Genomic DNA, 6,376 nt, shown 5'->3' on the forward strand with positions numbered 1-6,376 from the left:
TTTAACTGGGGTTTTAACGGCAGCCATCAGAATATGTGACCCCACTGAATCTCCAGGTAACAATAGTAGCCTACACCGTGACAACACAATAACAGAAAACAATGAAAAAATAACCCTAACCTTTTATTAGTCTACATTTAAACATTTTATCCAAATGTTTAGAATAACCATTCGTAATGACAGCATCTTGCTTACGATGAAGCTTGCTATTTTCGTGTAAAATGATGTAACGAAACATTATTTTTTAAGTACATTTATGTAATTAAGAGAAGGTAAAATGTAAATGATCTGTCATCTTTTGGCTGGCGGACACCAACAAAACGAGTAAAGAAACGCATCAGCGTAGCATTCGTAAAGCGTTGGTTCCTGTTAAAAAAAAAAGACTCGAAAGGACTTGAAATTCCAAGTTTCAGACTTGGGACTTGACTTGACGGTTGCTTGTCTTGACTCGAGACTTGACTTGAGTTGACTGTCTTTGCTTGAGACTTGACTCGGGACTTGAGGATAAAGACTTGGACTTACTTGAGACTTGCAAAACACTGACTTGGTCCCACCTCTGCTACCACATATCGTTTCGGACAACACTGCGAAGAATGTCTCCACTGCCGCATGTCAAGCGCGCTCCATACATCTGGGGGGTATTCCAAGAAGCGGGGTTAACAAACTCTAAACTTAACCCTGAACTCGGAGTTGTCTTACCCCGATCTGACATACTCAGAGTTTTCGGTTCCAAAACGGCGGATCGGAGTTAAAGTAATCAGGGTCGCTCAACTCTGAGTAGGTTGACCCAGACAGAAGCGCGTTCACGCGTAACTATGAAAGGCATTCTTAATGGAACGCAGATAAATAGGATTTATCATGGACTTAAACGCGAAAATCAGCCGAACATCGTATTTCACACCACTGTAGCTTGAAGTATTAATGACTGCGTATGCAGAATATTTAGATATTATTAAACGTAAATGTAATACTGCGGTAGCTGAAAGGCAGTCAGCATGTCAAAAAATTGCCAACAGAGTTAATGCGTGAGTGAAAATTATATTTTTATATTTAGCAGAAGGGTGCGATTATATTATTATTTTCTCCAACTTTATAATACTGTATTGAGTTTTAAATTTTTTTTATTGAACACTTACTAATTCCAGGTCTAATCTGAGTGGTGTGAAACACACATGGCATCAGATAAAAATGAAGTATAAGAATATTGTACAAAGGTATGGCTGTACATAACTATATCTTATTCTTAAAATATAAAATATATTTATTTACAGGAAAAATGAAATAATGAAACATAACAGTGAATTTGACTGTAATGTATATTAAAAGGTTACAGGGTGGATGGTGGGGTGGGTGGTGGTGCATGATTTAATGTGGAAAGCAGTGATTGCAGATGGAGTCTCTGACAACTCCACCATCTCTGTTGTCACCCACGTGCATGTAAGGTTCCTCGTCTGTGGGCATGTCAGAGATGGTAGGCTGTCGCTCTTCCTGGATGGTTGCAATGTTGTGTAATACCACATATGCCATTATTATGTGGCACGCCCTATCAGGGGTTACTCTGAGCCCCTTCAGGCACTGGAACCTGGCCTTGAGGATTCCTAGGGTCATTTAAATTCTTGCCCTGGTTTTGCTGTGGGCCTGATTGTAGCGGGACTGTGGTCCAGGTGCAGGATCTGAATAGGGAGTCATAAGGTAGGCCTATAGGACAGGCAGTGATACCCTCTGTCTCCATGAAGGAGGCCGTCATGTCCTATAATCACACTAGGGTTTGCAATGATTTAATTATTACACTGCATGTGAACAACTAGCAAAACTACCGCAGGCCTACTCTGTTCAGATTTGTTGTACAGTGTGGAATCATACATGGATCCTGGCCATCTGGCTTCAACATTTGTGATGAGGTGGGAAGCATCACATATGATCTTGATGGGAAGAACGGTCAGTTACAATAGCTACGTTATTTTTGTTACCATTAAAGATAAGTACATTATTCATTAAGGTTAGTACCTGTATATTAATGCTATGGATGAATTTTCATGTTCTAATGGTGCTGGAATAGGTAGCATATGTAGGTTCCATCAATACAGCCAATCACTCTAGGAAATCCTTAAAATGTAAATGGAATGAAGTTCGTTACATATTGCTTCTCCTTTGCTTAATTTCTTTATTGTCCGTGTGAATTAAAGACAAACCAATGATGCTGTGGAATTCCTCTTTGATGTCCATAACTGGCTTAATCCCAGGAAACACCACAAAACCGGGCACTAGTCATTTTAATGCCGGACGTAGTTTTCGGACAGACCGACATAGCTTTGCTGACAGATTCCGCATCTCCTACACTATAAAGCAGTAGTTCTCAAACTGTGGTACGCGTACCACTGGTGGTACGCAGAGCACCCCGCGGTGGTACGCCAGATGAGCTCGGAAAATAAAAGATGCTTTGAGGTTTTTTTTTTTTTTTACACAACACATTTTTTTTTTATTAAAACAGAATTATGACAAGTCCTGAAATTCAGAAACTAAAAGGGAGTACTCGTATTATGTGCGGAGAAAATGTCGCTAAACAGTTCGACCTGGTTCATCTTTCAAACGACACGGTCACTCGCAGAATTGATGAAATGGTGGACAACGTCAGACAAACATTGACCGAGAGAATTAAAATGAGTAAATGCTTCTCACTGCAGTTAGATGAATCCATAGATGTCGCAGATTTAGCCAACTTGCTCGTTTACGTGCGATATGAGTATGAGGGCATGTCGCACGAAGACTTTTTGTGCTGTAAACCAACCACTACCAACACGAACTACAGGAGAACTACATTACAGGGTTGCCAACTTTTGACGTTCGCTTGGAGTGAGATTTTAACCTGGAGCCGGTGGCGAGTGTATTTTGTTGAGCGGGGGGGGGGGGGGGGGGCGGCGAACGAAAGTTGTTGAGCGGGGGGGGGGGGAGTGCCGAACGTAAAATGGACACAGATTCAGTGTTATATTGCCGGTGGATGGCGTGTGTCTCACGCTCAATGCGTGAGAGTTGGCAACCCTGACATTATAACATATGTGTGTAATGAGCAGGGTTGCCAAATGCGTGAGACACACGCATTTGACCGTCTTCACACGCCACACATCCGATTTCTCACGCCGACAAAAAAAAATCTAGTTTATTTACCTCTGATCCACATCTATGATTCATTGAGTTACTAGTTCGCTCTGGCGCCAACCATCGTGATATAATACTTAATTCGTGTCCATTTTACATCTTCCCGGTAACAATTTACATTCGCCCCCCCTCCCCCGTCAACAACTTAAACTTGCCAAACAGCTTTTTCTTTTTTTTTGGGGGGGGGGGGGGGGGGGTAGTAGGTGGTACGTGGAGGTTTTTCGTTTGACAGTTGGTGGTACTTTGTCTAAAAAGTTTGAGAACCACTGCTATAAAGAAAACTTCCACTAGCAAAAAACGAAGACCGATATATAACAATCTGGAGAGAATTTAGGGCTGATCCGCGATGTGTAATATTTGAAATGTTATTATAATAATAAAGTTATTGATGTAAGTAATGGATTGTGCTGAAAACGATAACGTTCGTTAAAAAAATAATCCGAAAATGATAGTAGGCCTATGTCTATTCGGGGTTTTATAAGGCGTTCCCGACGAAGAACTCAGCGAATAAACTGAGTTTCAATATCCACATGATCTTCGAGGAAAGGACACGTCATGATGACGTGTTTGTAACTCTGGGTCAGGTCCAAGTTAACCTGCCAGCGAGCAGGTTAGCTTCAGAGCATAAGTTGCTATAGTAACTGACTCCGGTTCTCTCTAAGCTCGGTTTCTGGAACGGAAAACCTCGAGTTTCCGTGAACACTGAGTTAACTTACCCGGGTTTTCTCGCTTAACCCGCTTCTTGGAACACCCCCCTGACCAATCACACGCAGCTTTCAATTAATAATGTGGTGGGAAAACACTGAAAAAAAAGTCTCCACTTTTTTGTGGAAACGGCAGGCAATTGGCCAAGCTGTATTGCGTTCTATTTTGGTGCTATTTGGTGATCATTTAATAATTGGTTATAATAAAAGTTTTATTTATTTATAAAGCATTGTTATGCAGCATTTTTGCTCATCACAAGTGCTTAACACTGTCAATAATGAAACAAAATGTTATAAAATTAGGTTTAAGCTATTAATTAATTAATAATGTAAAAAATATATATGGGGAGCCGTTTGGGAGCCGAAAAGAGCCGGCTCTCCACAGTAAGAGGAGCCATTAGAGCCGCATCTCAAAATAGAGCCGAAAATCCCATCACTAACGTGCATAGATTGCACGTTTTAGTTCGTCTTTTCTTTTTCTCGTTAGGTGATTTAATTGAATGCTGATAAGTGGGCAATGAGTATCCTGCTGTTCCACCAATCAGGTTACAGTGTGGCTCCACCTCTCCACCAATCAGGTGCTGCAGGAGGCAGGCGTTCATGGTTAAAAGATGGAAAAGATAACCGGGCTTATAAGACCCATGGTAGACATTAGGTAGGAGAGGTTGTGTTTGTTTGTTTGTTTGTGTGTGTGTCTTGCTGTTGTTCCCAAACACTTCCAATTTCTTGCAATACAGCTGACAGTTAACTGTGGAATATTTTAGGAGTGAGGAAAATTCATGACTGGATGTTGTTTCACAGGTGACCCCTCATCACAGTTCCACACTGGAATTCACCGAGTTCCTGAGAGCGACCCATTCTTTCACAAATGTTTGTAAAAACAGTCTGCACATCTAGGTGTTTAATTTTATACACCTGTGGCCATGGAAGTCATTGGAACATCTGATCCTGATCATTTAGATGGGTGAGTGAATGAATACTTTTGGCAATAAAGTGTATGCCCGTTTACCAATACATGCACAGATTTGTTTTCCCAGGCTCACAAAACTAGTTGGGTTGCAGTCACTGTGACTTGAGATGTTTATTTCCTTTCAGCCTTGCTGTTCAGTTCTCACCTTGCAGATGATACTCCCACTGTGGTCGTTAATAGCCGTGTTATATATTTTTTGACCATCACATTTGATCCATGTAACTTGCTACATGTAGGAGGCACAAAGTCTCAGCTAGAGATCGTGCTGTGATCGGCAGGATGAAGTGCTACTATGGAAACATTTCATCGCCAACACCAGCCTCGTTTTCAGCAGTCGTCGGGATTGATTAGGGTCAAGCTCCTACTGTAGTCACCCCAGCTGAATAATGGTCAACTCGAAAACGGATGATTCCTGAAGATGTATTGCCTACCACTGAAAGAACGTGTTGCTTTAATGGTTGAACAGAATATACTGCATTGAAATTTCGTAAGTACTGCTTACGTATGCCATTTTGGATTGAGCCATTGTTGAGTTATAGGTAGGTGTAACGATTCAGTAACTGTGTTTAAAAGTGTAGGAGTTGTTAAACTTTCTCATGATAAACACGATACACCTCCCTATTACATTACTTTTCGGTGAATTGCCATAACGTACCACTAGAGGGCACGATTGTGCTGTAGTTTTGCATAAACATTGCTCAATCTGTTGTGAAACCGAAGACGCGGTCAAGCAAAGGCGATTTCATAGTGAACTGAGCAAGATGAAAAAGGTTAATTCAGTGCTATGTCACACTAGCCTGTGATTATAATGCGTAGCGATTTTAATACTGGTTTTTCGAAAGTCCGCTTTTCCGAAAAACTGTCATACAATCACCATCTAATAAGGGGTGTGGTTACTTTTACTCTAAGATGTCAATTTTTATACTACCCATGTCTGTGAACACATCAGTCAAACGTCTGCTGGTCTTGAACCTGCAACACACTGTCAAATATCTTTTTGCTAGCAAAGGTCTTCGATGAAGCAGAAATGTAAATTATGAAAATGTCAAGTCCACTATTCAACATGTCAATTAAATGCATATCGTAATCCCTTGTCTGATGTGGCCAGACAATGCAATAAATGTATTTCCTACCGTACCTTCCTACATTTCTTGCTTTCAATGATTAGTAATAATCTAAGAATCTAGTTTTTAAATCCGAAGTTGTTTACACTGAGCTGCCCTGGTCAGAGGCCACTGGGCGCTGGTACAATTTTGAAGTGCAATATCTTGAGCTACACTCCCAACGTGGGTTCGAATCGCCTCCTCGTCGGTCGTGTGGATTTTGTAGGGACCAGCACAAACAATGGTACTATAAAACTAACACGTGGAAACTACATGTCTAGAAGAAACATATCAACCTACACCTTACAAATCTGCGAAAGATGGGCAAAATCTAAAAACAATTCGTTATTCTTCCTGATCTGCAGCATTAATCTCATGTGCAGTTTCGTTAAGGGCTGGATCAGGGCAGTCACGGCACATTCTGCCGTGCAACACACACGTCA

The 6,376-nt window shown here is 41.1% G+C and overlaps 1 long non-coding RNA gene across 1 annotated transcript; it reads left to right on the forward strand.

Moving 5' to 3' along the window:
* The first annotated feature begins 4,497 nt into the window (after positions 1–4,497).
* LOC143497227 (uncharacterized) lies at positions 4,498–5,967 on the forward strand. Its single transcript, XR_013125751.1, has 2 exons — positions 4,498–4,824; positions 4,956–5,967. It is a non-coding gene; the product is annotated as an uncharacterized LOC143497227 (long non-coding RNA).
* The last annotated feature ends 409 nt before the right edge of the window (positions 5,968–6,376 follow it).

The sequence above is a fragment of the Brachyhypopomus gauderio genome, unplaced genomic scaffold, assembly GCF_052324685.1.
Source record: "Brachyhypopomus gauderio isolate BG-103 unplaced genomic scaffold, BGAUD_0.2 sc103, whole genome shotgun sequence".
Lineage (NCBI taxonomy): Eukaryota > Metazoa > Chordata > Actinopteri > Gymnotiformes > Hypopomidae > Brachyhypopomus > Brachyhypopomus gauderio.